The 18,663-nt window shown below is 67.1% G+C and overlaps 9 non-coding genes across 9 annotated transcripts; all 9 read right to left on the bottom strand.

Moving 5' to 3' along the window:
- Positions 1-643: 643 nt before the first annotated feature.
- On the bottom strand, positions 644-762 carry LOC129138401 (5S ribosomal RNA). Its single transcript, XR_008541635.1, has one exon. It is a non-coding gene; the product is annotated as a 5S ribosomal RNA (ribosomal RNA).
- A 2,099-nt stretch (positions 763-2,861) lies between these two features.
- On the bottom strand, positions 2,862-2,980 carry LOC129138402 (5S ribosomal RNA). The gene has a single exon (XR_008541636.1). It is a non-coding gene; the product is annotated as a 5S ribosomal RNA (ribosomal RNA).
- A 2,099-nt stretch (positions 2,981-5,079) lies between these two features.
- Positions 5,080-5,198, bottom strand: LOC129138403 (5S ribosomal RNA). The gene has a single exon (XR_008541637.1). It is a non-coding gene; the product is annotated as a 5S ribosomal RNA (ribosomal RNA).
- A 2,099-nt stretch (positions 5,199-7,297) lies between these two features.
- Positions 7,298-7,416, bottom strand: LOC129138404 (5S ribosomal RNA). The gene has a single exon (XR_008541638.1). It is a non-coding gene; the product is annotated as a 5S ribosomal RNA (ribosomal RNA).
- A 2,099-nt stretch (positions 7,417-9,515) lies between these two features.
- LOC129138405 (5S ribosomal RNA) lies at positions 9,516-9,634 on the bottom strand. The gene has a single exon (XR_008541639.1). It is a non-coding gene; the product is annotated as a 5S ribosomal RNA (ribosomal RNA).
- Positions 9,635-11,784: 2,150 nt separating this feature from the next.
- LOC129138406 (5S ribosomal RNA) lies at positions 11,785-11,903 on the bottom strand. The gene has a single exon (XR_008541640.1). It is a non-coding gene; the product is annotated as a 5S ribosomal RNA (ribosomal RNA).
- Positions 11,904-14,053: 2,150 nt separating this feature from the next.
- LOC129138407 (5S ribosomal RNA) lies at positions 14,054-14,172 on the bottom strand. The gene has a single exon (XR_008541641.1). It is a non-coding gene; the product is annotated as a 5S ribosomal RNA (ribosomal RNA).
- A 2,136-nt stretch (positions 14,173-16,308) lies between these two features.
- Positions 16,309-16,427, bottom strand: LOC129138408 (5S ribosomal RNA). Its single transcript, XR_008541642.1, has one exon. It is a non-coding gene; the product is annotated as a 5S ribosomal RNA (ribosomal RNA).
- A 2,104-nt stretch (positions 16,428-18,531) lies between these two features.
- On the bottom strand, positions 18,532-18,650 carry LOC129138409 (5S ribosomal RNA). Its single transcript, XR_008541649.1, has one exon. It is a non-coding gene; the product is annotated as a 5S ribosomal RNA (ribosomal RNA).
- Between the last annotated feature and the right edge of the window lie 13 nt (positions 18,651-18,663).

The raw sequence follows: 18,663 nt of genomic DNA, 5'->3' as shown, positions 1-18,663 counted from the left end.
GAATTGAATCGCCTGGGCGTTCCGGGAGCGGGAAGGTACCGCGAACGGCAGGGAACCCGCGGCTGCGCCTTTGGGGTCCGGCCCCCTGCCCTCCCGGGAAGGCTGGAGCCGGGCTCCTGGCGGGGCGGCGGCGAGGCGGAAGCGGTGGGATGCTGCTGCCCGGCGTGCAGTAGGGGCGGAGCCCCAGGAGGAGGACCCCGGCTGCGGCTGCGGCGGGGGTGTAGGTGGGCGGTAAAGGGGGAGCAGAGTCAGGGGAGGTTGGCAAGCATGGCGACTGTAGGGGGAAGGGAGGCAGCGGGGAAGCCAAAAGAGCCTACAGCAGGCCGGGCGGGCGCGCTGGCTCCCGCCTGTAATCCCAGCACTCTGGGAGGCCGAGGCGGGTGGATCACGAGGTCAGGAGCTCGAGACCATCCCGGCTGACAGGGTGAAACCCCGTCTCTAGGAAAAATAGAAAAAATTAGCCGGGCGTGGTGGCGGGCGCCTGTAGGCCCAGCTACTCAGGAGGCTGAGGCCGGGGAATGGCGTGAGCCCGGGAGGCGGAGCTTGCAGTGAGCCGAGATGGCGCCGCTGCACTCCAGCCTGGGCGACAGAGCGAGACTCCGTCTGGAAGAAAAGGAAAGAAAAAGCAAAAAGCCAAAGAAAAAGCCTACAGCACCCGGTATTCCCAGGCGGTCTCCCATCCAAGTACTAACCAGGCCCGACCCTGCTTAGCTTCCGAGATCAGACGAGATCGGGCGCGTTCAGGGTGGTATGGCCGTAGACGCCGAAGGAGGCGCCTGGCTGCCCCAAGAGCCCGGCCCGGCCCGGCCGTGCCCGCCGGATTGCAGCCGTCACCGCCAGCCCGCGGCCTTCCCCCGGCTCCCGCGCTCCCGAGCTTCCACCACATCGGGCCCGCTCGGAGCAGGGAGTGCTCCGAGGCGTCAGGGCCCAGGGCGCACGATCCTGGGACACCCTCCGGTCCTCCGCCCTGTCGCGGAGGCAGCGTTCTGGATCCCTCGCCGCACAGGGGCTCCTGCGAGGCCCCCTCTTGCCCCACCCACCCAGAGCCGTCAGGGCTGGCCCAAGGCGAACAGCCGGCCCAGCCGCGCGGGGCCTTTCTCTCACAACGCCCCCACCACGGTCGCTTGTCCCGACCAAGACCCGGCCGGGGGGCAAGAGGGCGTGGGGTGTAGCCGGTCGGGGGGTGGCCCTGTTTTGCCCCGCGCTGGCACTAGAGGCGGCGGCCTGATCTCGGGTGAGAGGGCCTGAGAGAAACCCAGACACACCCCACCACCACCAGGAGCAAATCCACTCCCCCACACAGAGACAACACGCGGGCGCGCTCGCACGCGCTCGCGCGGACACACACACACACACACACAGACACACAGAGACACACACAGACACAGACACACACGCACGCACACGCACACGCACGCGCACGCACACACACACGCGGCTTGGAGGAGAGCAAGGACGAGATGGATGGAGAGATAGAAACCGAGGGAGGGAGAGAGACAGCGATCGAGAGAGACAGGCGAGGGCGAGAGGGAAGGAGACAGACAGAGAGGCTGAGAAAGAGAGAGGGACAGAGAAAGAGAGAGAGAGAGACAGAGAGACAGAGGGAAAACGACAGAAGTAGCGCGAGGTCCAGGGGGAAACCTAGAAGAGAGAGGCGGAGGGAGCTAGAGAGCGAGAGCGATAGAGCCTTAGAGAGGAAGCGCCCGGCTCCGTTAGGCAGCGCCCTCTTGAGCAGGCCGGGGTAGGGTGGAGGGGGCTTGGGCTGCGCCAGAACACGGGGGCCAGGCGGTCCGTGCGAGAGGAGCAACGGAGCGCGGAGACGGGCTTTTTCTTGGATGAATTGCTTGCTTTGGAGGTGGGTTTCGTAGGCTCCTGCCTTTCTTGGCACCTCCCTGTGCTCTGGGTGCCTTGCGGCGGGCCCCGAGATTTGCAGAGCGTGCCCGCCCGTTTGGCGGGAGCCGTGGCCCCGGGCGGGCCCGGAGGCCTGGGTCTCTGGCGTGTCCTCGGGACTGGAGTCGTCGACACGAAGTGGGGGGCATTGGGAATCCCGGGTGCACAGGGACTGTTTTCCTGGTGGCTGGCGAAGCAACGTCCTTCCCCCGGGTAAAGCAGCCCATGCGTTCTGGAGCCGAGGTCTTGGCTGGCGTCTGTGGTTCCCGCTGCCCCTGCCCGCCCCTTCCCCCGGTTTGGAAGGGTGCGACGACGGCGCCCGACGGGTGAATTGAATCGCCTGGGCGTTCCGGGAGCGGGAAGGTACCGCGAACGGCAGGGAACCCGCGGCTGCGCCTTTGGGGTCCGGCCCCCTGCCCTCCCGGGAAGGCTGGAGCCGGGCTCCTGGCGGGGCGGCGGCGAGGCGGAAGCGGTGGGATGCTGCTGCCCGGCGTGCAGTAGGGGCGGAGCCCCAGGAGGAGGACCCCGGCTGCGGCTGCGGCGGGGGTGTAGGTGGGCGGTAAAGGGGGAGCAGAGTCAGGGGAGGTTGGCAAGCATGGCGACTGTAGGGGGAAGGGAGGCAGCGGGGAAGCCAAAAGAGCCTACAGCAGGCCGGGCGGGCGCGCTGGCTCCCGCCTGTAATCCCAGCACTCTGGGAGGCCGAGGCGGGTGGATCACGAGGTCAGGAGCTCGAGACCATCCCGGCTGACAGGGTGAAACCCCGTCTCTAGGAAAAATAGAAAAAATTAGCCGGGCGTGGTGGCGGGCGCCTGTAGGCCCAGCTACTCGGGAGGCTGAGGCCGGGGAATGGCATGAGCCCGGGAGGCGGAGCTTGCAGTGAGCCGAGATGGCGCCGCTGCACTCCAGCCTGGGCGACAGAGCGAGACTCCGTCTGGAAGAAAAGGAAAGAAAAAGCAAAAAGCCAAAGAAAAAGCCTACAGCACCCGGTATTCCCAGGCGGTCTCCCATCCAAGTACTAACCAGGCCCGACCCTGCTTAGCTTCCGAGATCAGACGAGATCGGGCGCGTTCAGGGTGGTATGGCCGTAGACGCCGAAGGAGGCGCCTGGCTGCCCCAAGAGCCCGGCCCGGCCCGGCCGTGCCCGCCGGATTGCAGCCGTCACCGCCAGCCCGCGGCCTTCCCCCGGCTCCCGCGCTCCCGAGCTTCCACCACATCGGGCCCGCTCGGAGCAGGGAGTGCTCCGAGGCGTCAGGGCCCAGGGCGCACGATCCTGGGACGCCCTCCGGTCCTCCGCCCTGTCGCGGAGGCAGCGTTCTGGATCCCTCGCCGCACAGGGGCTCCTGCGAGGCCCCCTCTTGCCCCACCCACCCAGAGCCGTCAGGGCTGGCCCAAGGCGAACAGCCGGCCCAGCCGCGCGGGGCCTTTCTCTCACAACGCCCCCACCACGGTCGCTTGTCCCGACCAAGACCCGGCCGGGGGGCAAGAGGGCGTGGGGTGTAGCCGGTCGGGGGGTGGCCCTGTTTTGCCCCGCGCTGGCACTAGAGGCGGCGGCCTGATCTCGGGTGAGAGGGCCTGAGAGAAACCCAGACACACCCCACCACCACCAGGAGCAAATCCACTCCCCCACACAGAGACAACACGCGGGCGCGCTCGCACGCGCTCGCGCGGACACACACACACACACACACAGACACACAGAGACACACACAGACACAGACACACACGCACGCACACGCACACGCACGCGCACGCACACACACACGCGGCTTGGAGGAGAGCAAGGACGAGATGGATGGAGAGATAGAAACCGAGGGAGGGAGAGAGACAGCGATCGAGAGAGACAGGCGAGGGCGAGAGGGAAGGAGACAGACAGAGAGGCTGAGAAAGAGAGAGGGACAGAGAAAGAGAGAGAGAGAGACAGAGAGACAGAGGGAAAACGACAGAAGTAGCGCGAGGTCCAGGGGGAAACCTAGAAGAGAGAGGCGGAGGGAGCTAGAGAGCGAGAGCGATAGAGCCTTAGAGAGGAAGCGCCCGGCTCCGTTAGGCAGCGCCCTCTTGAGCAGGCCGGGGTAGGGTGGAGGGGGCTTGGGCTGCGCCAGAACACGGGGGCCAGGCGGTCCGTGCGAGAGGAGCAACGGAGCGCGGAGACGGGCTTTTTCTTGGATGAATTGCTTGCTTTGGAGGTGGGTTTCGTAGGCTCCTGCCTTTCTTGGCACCTCCCTGTGCTCTGGGTGCCTTGCGGCGGGCCCCGAGATTTGCAGAGCGTGCCCGCCCGTTTGGCGGGAGCCGTGGCCCCGGGCGGGCCCGGAGGCCTGGGTCTCTGGCGTGTCCTCGGGACTGGAGTCGTCGACACGAAGTGGGGGGCATTGGGAATCCCGGGTGCACAGGGACTGTTTTCCTGGTGGCTGGCGAAGCAACGTCCTTCCCCCGGGTAAAGCAGCCCATGCGTTCTGGAGCCGAGGTCTTGGCTGGCGTCTGTGGTTCCCGCTGCCCCTGCCCGCCCCTTCCCCCGGTTTGGAAGGGTGCGACGACGGCGCCCGACGGGTGAATTGAATCGCCTGGGCGTTCCGGGAGCGGGAAGGTACCGCGAACGGCAGGGAACCCGCGGCTGCGCCTTTGGGGTCCGGCCCCCTGCCCTCCCGGGAAGGCTGGAGCCGGGCTCCTGGCGGGGCGGCGGCGAGGCGGAAGCGGTGGGATGCTGCTGCCCGGCGTGCAGTAGGGGCGGAGCCCCAGGAGGAGGACCCCGGCTGCGGCTGCGGCGGGGGTGTAGGTGGGCGGTAAAGGGGGAGCAGAGTCAGGGGAGGTTGGCAAGCATGGCGACTGTAGGGGGAAGGGAGGCAGCGGGGAAGCCAAAAGAGCCTACAGCAGGCCGGGCGGGCGCGCTGGCTCCCGCCTGTAATCCCAGCACTCTGGGAGGCCGAGGCGGGTGGATCACGAGGTCAGGAGCTCGAGACCATCCCGGCTGACAGGGTGAAACCCCGTCTCTAGGAAAAATAGAAAAAATTAGCCGGGCGTGGTGGCGGGCGCCTGTAGGCCCAGCTACTCGGGAGGCTGAGGCCGGGGAATGGCATGAGCCCGGGAGGCGGAGCTTGCAGTGAGCCGAGATGGCGCCGCTGCACTCCAGCCTGGGCGACAGAGCGAGACTCCGTCTGGAAGAAAAGGAAAGAAAAAGCAAAAAGCCAAAGAAAAAGCCTACAGCACCCGGTATTCCCAGGCGGTCTCCCATCCAAGTACTAACCAGGCCCGACCCTGCTTAGCTTCCGAGATCAGACGAGATCGGGCGCGTTCAGGGTGGTATGGCCGTAGACGCCGAAGGAGGCGCCTGGCTGCCCCAAGAGCCCGGCCCGGCCCGGCCGTGCCCGCCGGATTGCAGCCGTCACCGCCAGCCCGCGGCCTTCCCCCGGCTCCCGCGCTCCCGAGCTTCCACCACATCGGGCCCGCTCGGAGCAGGGAGTGCTCCGAGGCGTCAGGGCCCAGGGCGCACGATCCTGGGACACCCTCCGGTCCTCCGCCCTGTCGCGGAGGCAGCGTTCTGGATCCCTCGCCGCACAGGGGCTCCTGCGAGGCCCCCTCTTGCCCCACCCACCCAGAGCCGTCAGGGCTGGCCCAAGGCGAACAGCCGGCCCAGCCGCGCGGGGCCTTTCTCTCACAACGCCCCCACCACGGTCGCTTGTCCCGACCAAGACCCGGCCGGGGGGCAAGAGGGCGTGGGGTGTAGCCGGTCGGGGGGTGGCCCTGTTTTGCCCCGCGCTGGCACTAGAGGCGGCGGCCTGATCTCGGGTGAGAGGGCCTGAGAGAAACCCAGACACACCCCACCACCACCAGGAGCAAATCCACTCCCCCACACAGAGACAACACGCGGGCGCGCTCGCACGCGCTCGCGCGGACACACACACACACACACACAGACACACAGAGACACACACAGACACAGACACACACGCACGCACACGCACACGCACGCGCACGCACACACACACGCGGCTTGGAGGAGAGCAAGGACGAGATGGATGGAGAGATAGAAACCGAGGGAGGGAGAGAGACAGCGATCGAGAGAGACAGGCGAGGGCGAGAGGGAAGGAGACAGACAGAGAGGCTGAGAAAGAGAGAGGGACAGAGAAAGAGAGAGAGAGAGACAGAGAGACAGAGGGAAAACGACAGAAGTAGCGCGAGGTCCAGGGGGAAACCTAGAAGAGAGAGGCGGAGGGAGCTAGAGAGCGAGAGCGATAGAGCCTTAGAGAGGAAGCGCCCGGCTCCGTTAGGCAGCGCCCTCTTGAGCAGGCCGGGGTAGGGTGGAGGGGGCTTGGGCTGCGCCAGAACACGGGGGCCAGGCGGTCCGTGCGAGAGGAGCAACGGAGCGCGGAGACGGGCTTTTTCTTGGATGAATTGCTTGCTTTGGAGGTGGGTTTCGTAGGCTCCTGCCTTTCTTGGCACCTCCCTGTGCTCTGGGTGCCTTGCGGCGGGCCCCGAGATTTGCAGAGCGTGCCCGCCCGTTTGGCGGGAGCCGTGGCCCCGGGCGGGCCCGGAGGCCTGGGTCTCTGGCGTGTCCTCGGGACTGGAGTCGTCGACACGAAGTGGGGGGCATTGGGAATCCCGGGTGCACAGGGACTGTTTTCCTGGTGGCTGGCGAAGCAACGTCCTTCCCCCGGGTAAAGCAGCCCATGCGTTCTGGAGCCGAGGTCTTGGCTGGCGTCTGTGGTTCCCGCTGCCCCTGCCCGCCCCTTCCCCCGGTTTGGAAGGGTGCGACGACGGCGCCCGACGGGTGAATTGAATCGCCTGGGCGTTCCGGGAGCGGGAAGGTACCGCGAACGGCAGGGAACCCGCGGCTGCGCCTTTGGGGTCCGGCCCCCTGCCCTCCCGGGAAGGCTGGAGCCGGGCTCCTGGCGGGGCGGCGGCGAGGCGGAAGCGGTGGGATGCTGCTGCCCGGCGTGCAGTAGGGGCGGAGCCCCAGGAGGAGGACCCCGGCTGCGGCTGCGGCGGGGGTGTAGGTGGGCGGTAAAGGGGGAGCAGAGTCAGGGGAGGTTGGCAAGCATGGCGACTGTAGGGGGAAGGGAGGCAGCGGGGAAGCCAAAAGAGCCTACAGCAGGCCGGGCGGGCGCGCTGGCTCCCGCCTGTAATCCCAGCACTCTGGGAGGCCGAGGCGGGTGGATCACGAGGTCAGGAGCTCGAGACCATCCCGGCTGACAGGGTGAAACCCCGTCTCTAGGAAAAATAGAAAAAATTAGCCGGGCGTGGTGGCGGGCGCCTGTAGGCCCAGCTACTCGGGAGGCTGAGGCCGGGGAATGGCATGAGCCCGGGAGGCGGAGCTTGCAGTGAGCCGAGATGGCGCCGCTGCACTCCAGCCTGGGCGACAGAGCGAGACTCCGTCTGGAAGAAAAGGAAAGAAAAAGCAAAAAGCCAAAGAAAAAGCCTACAGCACCCGGTATTCCCAGGCGGTCTCCCATCCAAGTACTAACCAGGCCCGACCCTGCTTAGCTTCCGAGATCAGACGAGATCGGGCGCGTTCAGGGTGGTATGGCCGTAGACGCCGAAGGAGGCGCCTGGCTGCCCCAAGAGCCCGGCCCGGCCCGGCCGTGCCCGCCGGATTGCAGCCGTCACCGCCAGCCCGCGGCCTTCCCCCGGCTCCCGCGCTCCCGAGCTTCCACCACATCGGGCCCGCTCGGAGCAGGGAGTGCTCCGAGGCGTCAGGGCCCAGGGCGCACGATCCTGGGACACCCTCCGGTCCTCCGCCCTGTCGCGGAGGCAGCGTTCTGGATCCCTCGCCGCACAGGGGCTCCTGCGAGGCCCCCTCTTGCCCCACCCACCCAGAGCCGTCAGGGCTGGCCCAAGGCGAACAGCCGGCCCAGCCGCGCGGGGCCTTTCTCTCACAACGCCCCCACCACGGTCGCTTGTCCCGACCAAGACCCGGCCGGGGGGCAAGAGGGCGTGGGGTGTAGCCGGTCGGGGGGTGGCCCTGTTTTGCCCCGCGCTGGCACTAGAGGCGGCGGCCTGATCTCGGGTGAGAGGGCCTGAGAGAAACCCAGACACACCCCACCACCACCAGGAGCAAATCCACTCCCCCACACAGAGACAACACGCGGGCGCGCTCGCACGCGCTCGCGCGGACACACACACACACACACACAGACACACAGAGACACACACAGACACAGACACACACGCACGCACACGCACACGCACGCGCACGCACACACACACGCGGCTTGGAGGAGAGCAAGGACGAGATGGATGGAGAGATAGAAACCGAGGGAGGGAGAGAGACAGCGATCGAGAGAGACAGGCGAGGGCGAGAGGGAAGGAGACAGACAGAGAGGCTGAGAAAGAGAGAGGGACAGAGAAAGAGAGAGAGAGAGACAGAGAGACAGAGGGAAAACGACAGAAGTAGCGCGAGGTCCAGGGGGAAACCTAGAAGAGAGAGGCGGAGGGAGCTAGAGAGCGAGAGCGATAGAGCCTTAGAGAGGAAGCGCCCGGCTCCGTTAGGCAGCGCCCTCTTGAGCAGGCCGGGGTAGGGTGGAGGGGGCTTGGGCTGCGCCAGAACACGGGGGCCAGGCGGTCCGTGCGAGAGGAGCAACGGAGCGCGGAGACGGGCTTTTTCTTGGATGAATTGCTTGCTTTGGAGGTGGGTTTCGTAGGCTCCTGCCTTTCTTGGCACCTCCCTGTGCTCTGGGTGCCTTGCGGCGGGCCCCGAGATTTGCAGAGCGTGCCCGCCCGTTTGGCGGGAGCCGTGGCCCCGGGCGGGCCCGGAGGCCTGGGTCTCTGGCGTGTCCTCGGGACTGGAGTCGTCGACACGAAGTGGGGGGCATTGGGAATCCCGGGTGCACAGGGACTGTTTTCCTGGTGGCTGGCGAAGCAACGTCCTTCCCCCGGGTAAAGCAGCCCATGCGTTCTGGAGCCGAGGTCTTGGCTGGCGTCTGTGGTTCCCGCTGCCCCTGCCCGCCCCTTCCCCCGGTTTGGAAGGGTGCGACGACGGCGCCCGACGGGTGAATTGAATCGCCTGGGCGTTCCGGGAGCGGGAAGGTACCGCGAACGGCAGGGAACCCGCGGCTGCGCCTTTGGGGTCCGGCCCCCTGCCCTCCCGGGAAGGCTGGAGCCGGGCTCCTGGCGGGGCGGCGGCGAGGCGGAAGCGGTGGGATGCTGCTGCCCGGCGTGCAGTAGGGGCGGAGCCCCAGGAGGAGGACCCCGGCTGCGGCTGCGGCGGGGGTGTAGGTGGGCGGTAAAGGGGGAGCAGAGTCAGGGGAGGTTGGCAAGCATGGCGACTGTAGGGGGAAGGGAGGCAGCGGGGAAGCCAAAAGAGCCTACAGCAGGCCGGGCGGGCGCGCTGGCTCCCGCCTGTAATCCCAGCACTCTGGGAGGCCGAGGCGGGTGGATCACGAGGTCAGGAGCTCGAGACCATCCCGGCTGACAGGGTGAAACCCCGTCTCTAGGAAAAATAGAAAAAATTAGCCGGGCGTGGTGGCGGGCGCCTGTAGGCCCAGCTACTCGGGAGGCTGAGGCCGGGGAATGGCATGAGCCCGGGAGGCGGAGCTTGCAGTGAGCCGAGATGGCGCCGCTGCACTCCAGCCTGGGCGACAGAGCGAGACTCCGTCTGGAAGAAAAGGAAAGAAAAAGCAAAAAGCCAAAGAAAAAGCCTACAGCACCCGGTATTCCCAGGCGGTCTCCCATCCAAGTACTAACCAGGCCCGACCCTGCTTAGCTTCCGAGATCAGACGAGATCGGGCGCGTTCAGGGTGGTATGGCCGTAGACGCCGAAGGAGGCGCCTGGCTGCCCCAAGAGCCCGGCCCGGCCCGGCCGTGCCCGCCGGATTGCAGCCGTCACCGCCAGCCTGGGGCCGCGGGGCTCGGATCGGGGACCCCCGAGCCGCTGGCCCGCGGCCTTCCCCCGGCTCCCGCGCTCCCGAGCTTCCACCACATCGGGCCCGCTCGGAGCAGGGAGTGCTCCGAGGCGTCAGGGCCCAGGGCGCACGATCCTGGGACGCCCTCCGGTCCTCCGCCCTGTCGCGGAGGCAGCGTTCTGGATCCCTCGCCGCACAGGGGCTCCTGCGAGGCCCCCTCTTGCCCCACCCACCCAGAGCCGTCAGGGCTGGCCCAAGGCGAACAGCCGGCCCAGCCGCGCGGGGCCTTTCTCTCACAACGCCCCCACCACGGTCGCTTGTCCCGACCAAGACCCGGCCGGGGGGCAAGAGGGCGTGGGGTGTAGCCGGTCGGGGGGTGGCCCTGTTTTGCCCCGCGCTGGCACTAGAGGCGGCGGCCTGATCTCGGGTGAGAGGGCCTGAGAGAAACCCAGACACACCCCACCACCACCAGGAGCAAATCCACTCCCCCACACAGAGACAACACGCGGGCGCGCTCGCACGCGCTCGCGCGGACACACACACACACACACACACACACACAGACACACAGAGACACACACAGACACAGACACACACGCACGCACACGCACACGCACGCGCACGCACACACACACGCGGCTTGGAGGAGAGCAAGGACGAGATGGATGGAGAGATAGAAACCGAGGGAGGGAGAGAGACAGCGATCGAGAGAGACAGGCGAGGGCGAGAGGGAAGGAGACAGACAGAGAGGCTGAGAAAGAGAGAGGGACAGAGAAAGAGAGAGAGAGAGACAGAGAGACAGAGGGAAAACGACAGAAGTAGCGCGAGGTCCAGGGGGAAACCTAGAAGAGAGAGGCGGAGGGAGCTAGAGAGCGAGAGCGATAGAGCCTTAGAGAGGAAGCGCCCGGCTCCGTTAGGCAGCGCCCTCTTGAGCAGGCCGGGGTAGGGTGGAGGGGGCTTGGGCTGCGCCAGAACACGGGGGCCAGGCGGTCCGTGCGAGAGGAGCAACGGAGCGCGGAGACGGGCTTTTTCTTGGATGAATTGCTTGCTTTGGAGGTGGGTTTCGTAGGCTCCTGCCTTTCTTGGCACCTCCCTGTGCTCTGGGTGCCTTGCGGCGGGCCCCGAGATTTGCAGAGCGTGCCCGCCCGTTTGGCGGGAGCCGTGGCCCCGGGCGGGCCCGGAGGCCTGGGTCTCTGGCGTGTCCTCGGGACTGGAGTCGTCGACACGAAGTGGGGGGCATTGGGAATCCCGGGTGCACAGGGACTGTTTTCCTGGTGGCTGGCGAAGCAACGTCCTTCCCCCGGGTAAAGCAGCCCATGCGTTCTGGAGCCGAGGTCTTGGCTGGCGTCTGTGGTTCCCGCTGCCCCTGCCCGCCCCTTCCCCCGGTTTGGAAGGGTGCGACGACGGCGCCCGACGGGTGAATTGAATCGCCTGGGCGTTCCGGGAGCGGGAAGGTACCGCGAACGGCAGGGAACCCGCGGCTGCGCCTTTGGGGTCCGGCCCCCTGCCCTCCCGGGAAGGCTGGAGCCGGGCTCCTGGCGGGGCGGCGGCGAGGCGGAAGCGGTGGGATGCTGCTGCCCGGCGTGCAGTAGGGGCGGAGCCCCAGGAGGAGGACCCCGGCTGCGGCTGCGGCGGGGGTGTAGGTGGGCGGTAAAGGGGGAGCAGAGTCAGGGGAGGTTGGCAAGCATGGCGACTGTAGGGGGAAGGGAGGCAGCGGGGAAGCCAAAAGAGCCTACAGCAGGCCGGGCGGGCGCGCTGGCTCCCGCCTGTAATCCCAGCACTCTGGGAGGCCGAGGCGGGTGGATCACGAGGTCAGGAGCTCGAGACCATCCCGGCTGACAGGGTGAAACCCCGTCTCTAGGAAAAATAGAAAAAATTAGCCGGGCGTGGTGGCGGGCGCCTGTAGGCCCAGCTACTCAGGAGGCTGAGGCCGGGGAATGGCGTGAGCCCGGGAGGCGGAGCTTGCAGTGAGCCGAGATGGCGCCGCTGCACTCCAGCCTGGGCGACAGAGCGAGACTCCGTCTGGAAGAAAAGGAAAGAAAAAGCAAAAAGCCAAAGAAAAAGCCTACAGCACCCGGTATTCCCAGGCGGTCTCCCATCCAAGTACTAACCAGGCCCGACCCTGCTTAGCTTCCGAGATCAGACGAGATCGGGCGCGTTCAGGGTGGTATGGCCGTAGACGCCGAAGGAGGCGCCTGGCTGCCCCAAGAGCCCGGCCCGGCCCGGCCGTGCCCGCCGGATTGCAGCCGTCACCGCCAGCCCGGGGCCGCGGGGCTCGGATCGGGGACCCCCGAGCCGCTGGCCCGCGGCCTTCCCCCGGCTCCCGCGCTCCCGAGCTTCCACCACATCGGGCCCGCTCGGAGCAGGGAGTGCTCCGAGGCGTCAGGGCCCAGGGCGCACGATCCTGGGACGCCCTCCGGTCCTCCGCCCTGTCGCGGAGGCAGCGTTCTGGATCCCTCGCCGCACAGGGGCTCCTGCGAGGCCCCCTCTTGCCCCACCCACCCAGAGCCGTCAGGGCTGGCCCAAGGCGAACAGCCGGCCCAGCCGCGCGGGGCCTTTCTCTCACAACGCCCCCACCACGGTCGCTTGTCCCGACCAAGACCCGGCCGGGGGGCAAGAGGGCGTGGGGTGTAGCCGGTCGGGGGGTGGCCCTGTTTTGCCCCGCGCTGGCACTAGAGGCGGCGGCCTGATCTCGGGTGAGAGGGCCTGAGAGAAACCCAGACACACCCCACCACCACCAGGAGCAAATCCACTCCCCCACACAGAGACAACACGCGGGCGCGCTCGCACGCGCTCGCGCGGACACACACACACACACACACACACACACAGACACACAGAGACACACACAGACACAGACACACACGCACGCACACGCACACGCACGCGCACGCACACACACACGCGGCTTGGAGGAGAGCAAGGACGAGATGGATGGAGAGATAGAAACCGAGGGAGGGAGAGAGACAGCGATCGAGAGAGACAGGCGAGGGCGAGAGGGAAGGAGACAGACAGAGAGGCTGAGAAAGAGAGAGGGACAGAGAAAGAGAGAGAGAGAGACAGAGAGACAGAGGGAAAACGACAGAAGTAGCGCGAGGTCCAGGGGGAAACCTAGAAGAGAGAGGCGGAGGGAGCTAGAGAGCGAGAGCGATAGAGCCTTAGAGAGGAAGCGCCCGGCTCCGTTAGGCAGCGCCCTCTTGAGCAGGCCGGGGTAGGGTGGAGGGGGCTTGGGCTGCGCCAGAACACGGGGGCCAGGCGGTCCGTGCGAGAGGAGCAACGGAGCGCGGAGACGGGCTTTTTCTTGGATGAATTGCTTGCTTTGGAGGTGGGTTTCGTAGGCTCCTGCCTTTCTTGGCACCTCCCTGTGCTCTGGGTGCCTTGCGGCGGGCCCCGAGATTTGCAGAGCGTGCCCGCCCGTTTGGCGGGAGCCGTGGCCCCGGGCGGGCCCGGAGGCCTGGGTCTCTGGCGTGTCCTCGGGACTGGAGTCGTCGACACGAAGTGGGGGGCATTGGGAATCCCGGGTGCACAGGGACTGTTTTCCTGGTGGCTGGCGAAGCAACGTCCTTCCCCCGGGTAAAGCAGCCCATGCGTTCTGGAGCCGAGGTCTTGGCTGGCGTCTGTGGTTCCCGCTGCCCCTGCCCGCCCCTTCCCCCGGTTTGGAAGGGTGCGACGACGGCGCCCGACGGGTGAATTGAATCGCCTGGGCGTTCCGGGAGCGGGAAGGTACCGCGAACGGCAGGGAACCCGCGGCTGCGCCTTTGGGGTCCGGCCCCCTGCCCTCCCGGGAAGGCTGGAGCCGGGCTCCTGGCGGGGCGGCGGCGAGGCGGAAGCGGTGGGATGCTGCTGCCCGGCGTGCAGTAGGGGCGGAGCCCCAGGAGGAGGACCCCGGCTGCGGCTGCGGCGGGGGTGTAGGTGGGCGGTAAAGGGGGAGCAGAGTCAGGGGAGGTTGGCAAGCATGGCGACTGTAGGGGGAAGGGAGGCAGCGGGGAAGCCAAAAGAGCCTACAGCAGGCCGGGCGGGCGCGCTGGCTCCCGCCTGTAATCCCAGCACTCTGGGAGGCCGAGGCGGGTGGATCACGAGGTCAGGAGCTCGAGACCATCCCGGCTGACAGGGTGAAACCCCGTCTCTAGGAAAAATAGAAAAAATTAGCCGGGCGTGGTGGCGGGCGCCTGTAGGCCCAGCTACTCAGGAGGCTGAGGCCGGGGAATGGCGTGAGCCCGGGAGGCGGAGCTTGCAGTGAGCCGAGATGGCGCCGCTGCACTCCAGCCTGGGCGACAGAGCGAGACTCCGTCTGGAAGAAAAGGAAAGAAAAAGCAAAAAGCCAAAGAAAAAGCCTACAGCACCCGGTATTCCCAGGCGGTCTCCCATCCAAGTACTAACCAGGCCCGACCCTGCTTAGCTTCCGAGATCAGACGAGATCGGGCGCGTTCAGGGTGGTATGGCCGTAGACGCCGAAGGAGGCGCCTGGCTGCCCCAAGAGCCCGGCCCGGCCCGGCCGTGCCCGCCGGATTGCAGCCGTCACCGCCAGCCCGGGGCCGCGGGGCTCGGATCGGGGACCCCCGAGCCGCTGGCCCGCGGCCTTCCCCCGGCTCCCGCGCTCCCGAGCTTCCACCACATCGGGCCCGCTCGGAGCAGGGAGTGCTCCGAGGCGTCAGGGCCCAGGGCGCACGATCCTGGGACGCCCTCCGGTCCTCCGCCCTGTCGCGGAGGCAGCGTTCTGGATCCCTCGCCGCACAGGGGCTCCTGCGAGGCCCCCTCTTGCCCCACCCACCCAGAGCCGTCAGGGCTGGCCCAAGGCGAACAGCCGGCCCAGCCGCGCGGGGCCTTTCTCTCACAACGCCCCCACCACGGTCGCTTGTCCCGACCAAGACCCGGCCGGGGGGCAAGAGGGCGTGGGGTGTAGCCGGTCGGGGGGTGGCCCTGTTTTGCCCCGCGCTGGCACTAGAGGCGGCGGCCTGATCTCGGGTGAGAGGGCCTGAGAGAAACCCAGACACACCCCACCACCACCAGGAGCAAATCCACTCCCCCACACAGAGACAACACGCGGGCGCGCTCGCACGCGCTCGCGCGGACACACACACACACAGACACAGACACACAGAGACAGACACAGACACACACGCACGCACACGCACACGCACGCGCACGCACACACACACGCGGCTTGGAGGAGAGCAAGGACGAGATGGATGGAGAGATAGAAACCGAGGGAGGGAGAGAGACAGCGATCGAGAGAGACAGGCGAGGGCGAGAGGGAAGGAGACAGACAGAGAGGCTGAGAAAGAGAGAGGGACAGAGAAAGAGAGAGAGAGAGACAGAGAGACAGAGGGAAAACGACAGAAGTAGCGCGAGGTCCAGGGGGAAACCTAGAAGAGAGAGGCGGAGGGAGCTAGAGAGCGAGAGCGATAGAGCCTTAGAGAGGAAGCGCCCGGCTCCGTTAGGCAGCGCCCTCTTGAGCAGGCCGGGGTAGGGTGGAGGGGGCTTGGGCTGCGCCAGAACACGGGGGCCAGGCGGTCCGTGCGAGAGGAGCAACGGAGCGCGGAGACGGGCTTTTTCTTGGATGAATTGCTTGCTTTGGAGGTGGGTTTCGTAGGCTCCTGCCTTTCTTGGCACCTCCCTGTGCTCTGGGTGCCTTGCGGCGGGCCCCGAGATTTGCAGAGCGTGCCCGCCCGTTTGGCGGGAGCCGTGGCCCCGGGCGGGCCCGGAGGCCTGGGTCTCTGGCGTGTCCTCGGGACTGGAGTCGTCGACACGAAGTGGGGGGCATTGGGAATCCCGGGTGCACAGGGACTGTTTTCCTGGTGGCTGGCGAAGCAACGTCCTTCCCCCGGGTAAAGCAGCCCATGCGTTCTGGAGCCGAGGTCTTGGCTGGCGTCTGTGGTTCCCGCTGCCCCTGCCCGCCCCTTCCCCCGGTTTGGAAGGGTGCGACGACGGCGCCCGACGGGTGAATTGAATCGCCTGGGCGTTCCGGGAGCGGGAAGGTACCGCGAACGGCAGGGAACCCGCGGCTGCGCCTTTGGGGTCCGGCCCCCTGCCCTCCCGGGAAGGCTGGAGCCGGGCTCCTGGCGGGGCGGCGGCGAGGCGGAAGCGGTGGGATGCTGCTGCCCGGCGTGCAGTAGGGGCGGAGCCCCAGGAGGAGGACCCCGGCTGCGGCTGCGGCGGGGGTGTAGGTGGGCGGTAAAGGGGGAGCAGAGTCAGGGGAGGTTGGCAAGCATGGCGACTGTAGGGGGAAGGGAGGCAGCGGGGAAGCCAAAAGAGCCTACAGCAGGCCGGGCGGGCGCGCTGGCTCCCGCCTGTAATCCCAGCACTCTGGGAGGCCGAGGCGGGTGGATCACGAGGTCAGGAGCTCGAGACCATCCCGGCTGACAGGGTGAAACCCCGTCTCTAGGAAAAATAGAAAAAATTAGCCGGGCGTGGTGGCGGGCGCCTGTAGGCCCAGCTACTCGGGAGGCTGAGGCCGGGGAATGGCATGAGCCCGGGAGGCGGAGCTTGCAGTGAGCCGAGATGGCGCCGCTGCACTCCAGCCTGGGCGACAGAGCGAGACTCCGTCTGGAAGAAAAGGAAAGAAAAAGCAAAAAGCCAAAGAAAAAGCCTACAGCACCCGGTATTCCCAGGCGGTCTCCCATCCAAGTACTAACCAGGCCCGACCCTGCTTAGCTTCCGAGATCAGACGAGATCGGGCGCGTTCAGGGTGGTATGGCCGTAGACGCCGAAGGAGGCGCCTGGCTGCCCCAAGAGCCGAGCCCGGCCCGGCCCGGCCGTGCCCGCCGGATTGCAGCCGTCACCGCCAGCCCGCGGCCTTCCCCCGGCTCCCGCGCTCCCGAGCTTCCACCACATCGGGCCCGCTCGGAGCAGGGAGTGCTCCGAGGCGTCAGGGCCCAGGGCGCACGATCCTGGGACACCCTCCGGTCCTCCGCCCTGTCGCGGAGGCAGCGTTCTGGATCCCTCGCCGCACAGGGGCTCCTGCGAGGCCCCCTCTTGCCCCACCCACCCAGAGCCGTCAGGGCTGGCCCAAGGCGAACAGCCGGCCCAGCCGCGCGGGGCCTTTCTCTCACAACGCCCCCACCACGGTCGCTTGTCCCGACCAAGACCCGGCCGGGGGGCAAGAGGGCGTGGGGTGTAGCCGGTCGGGGGGTGGCCCTGTTTTGCCCCGCGCTGGCACTAGAGGCGGCGGCCTGATCTCGGGTGAGAGGGCCTGAGAGAAACCCAGACACACCCCACCACCACCAGGAGCAAATCCACTCCCCCACACAGAGACAACACGCGGGCGCGCTCGCACGCGCTCGCGCGGACACACACACACACACACACAGACACACAGAGACACACACAGACACAGACACACACGCACGCACACGCACACGCACGCGCACGCACACACACACGCGGCTTGGAGGAGAGCAAGGACGAGATGGATGGAGAGATAGAAACCGAGGGAGGGAGAGAGACAGCGATCGAGAGAGACAGGCGAGGGCGAGAGGGAAGGAGACAGACAGAGAGGCTGAGAAAGAGAGAGGGACAGAGAAAGAGAGAGAGAGAGACAGAGAGACAGAGGGAAAACGACAGAAGTAGCGCGAGGTCCAGGGGGAAACCTAGAAGAGAGAGGCGGAGGGAGCTAGAGAGCGAGAGCGATAGAGCCTTAGAGAGGAAGCGCCCGGCTCCGTTAGGCAGCGCCCTCTTGAGCAGGCCGGGGTAGGGTGGAGGGGGCTTGGGCTGCGCCAGAACACGGGGGCCAGGCGGTCCGTGCGAGAGGAGCAACGGAGCGCGGAGACGGGCTTTTTCTTGGATGAATTGCTTGCTTTGGAGGTGGGTTTCGTAGGCTCCTGCCTTTCTTGGCACCTCCCTGTGCTCTGGGTGCCTTGCGGCGGGCCCCGAGATTTGCAGAGCGTGCCCGCCCGTTTGGCGGGAGCCGTGGCCCTGGGCGGGCCCGGAGGCCTGGGTCTCTGGCGTGTCCTCGGGACTGGAGTCGTCGACACGAAGTGGGGGGCATTGGGAATCCCGGGTGCACAGGGACTGTTTTCCTGGTGGCTGGCGAAGCAACGTCCTTCCCCCGGGTAAAGCAGCCCATGCGTTCTGGAGCCGAGGTCTTGGCTGGCGTCTGTGGTTCCCGCTGCCCCTGCCCGCCCCTTCCCCCGGTTTGGAAGGGTGCGACGACGGCGCCCGACGGGTGAATTGAATCGCCTGGGCGTTCCGGGAGCGGGAAGGTACCGCGAACGGCAGGGAACCCGCGGCTGCGCCTTTGGGGTCCGGCCCCCTGCCCTCCCGGGAAGGCTGGAGCCGGGCTCCTGGCGGGGCGGCGGCGAGGCGGAAGCGGTGGGATGCTGCTGCCCGGCGTGCAGTAGGGGCGGAGCCCCAGGAGGAGGACCCCGGCTGCGGCTGCGGCGGGGGTGTAGGTGGGCGGTAAAGGGGGAGCAGAGTCAGGGGAGGTTGGCAAGCATGGCGACTGTAGGGGGAAGGGAGGCAGCGGGGAAGCCAAAAGAGCCTACAGCAGGCCGGGCGGGCGCGCTGGCTCCCGCCTGTAATCCCAGCACTCTGGGAGGCCGAGGCGGGTGGATCACGAGGTCAGGAGCTCGAGACCATCCCGGCTGACAGGGTGAAACCCCGTCTCTAGGAAAAATAGAAAAAATTAGCCGGGCGTGGTGGCGGGCGCCTGTAGGCCCAGCTACTCGGGAGGCTGAGGCCGGGGAATGGCATGAGCCCGGGAGGCGGAGCTTGCAGTGAGCCGAGATGGCGCCGCTGCACTCCAGCCTGGGCGACAGAGCGAGACTCCGTCTGGAAGAAAAGGAAAGAAAAAGCAAAAAGCCAAAGAAAAAGCCTACAGCACCCGGTATTCCCAGGCGGTCTCCCATCCAAGTACTAACCAGGCCCGACCCTGCTTAGCTTCCGAGATCAGACGAGATCGGGCGCGTTCAGGGTGGTATGGCCGTAGACGCCGAAGGAGGCG

This window comes from Pan troglodytes, chromosome 1 (assembly GCF_028858775.2).
Source record: "Pan troglodytes isolate AG18354 chromosome 1, NHGRI_mPanTro3-v2.0_pri, whole genome shotgun sequence".
NCBI classification, from domain to species: Eukaryota; Metazoa; Chordata; class Mammalia; order Primates; family Hominidae; genus Pan; species Pan troglodytes.
Note: the sequence above shows the minus strand (reverse complement) of the source record. Positions and strands in the feature narration are given on the sequence as shown.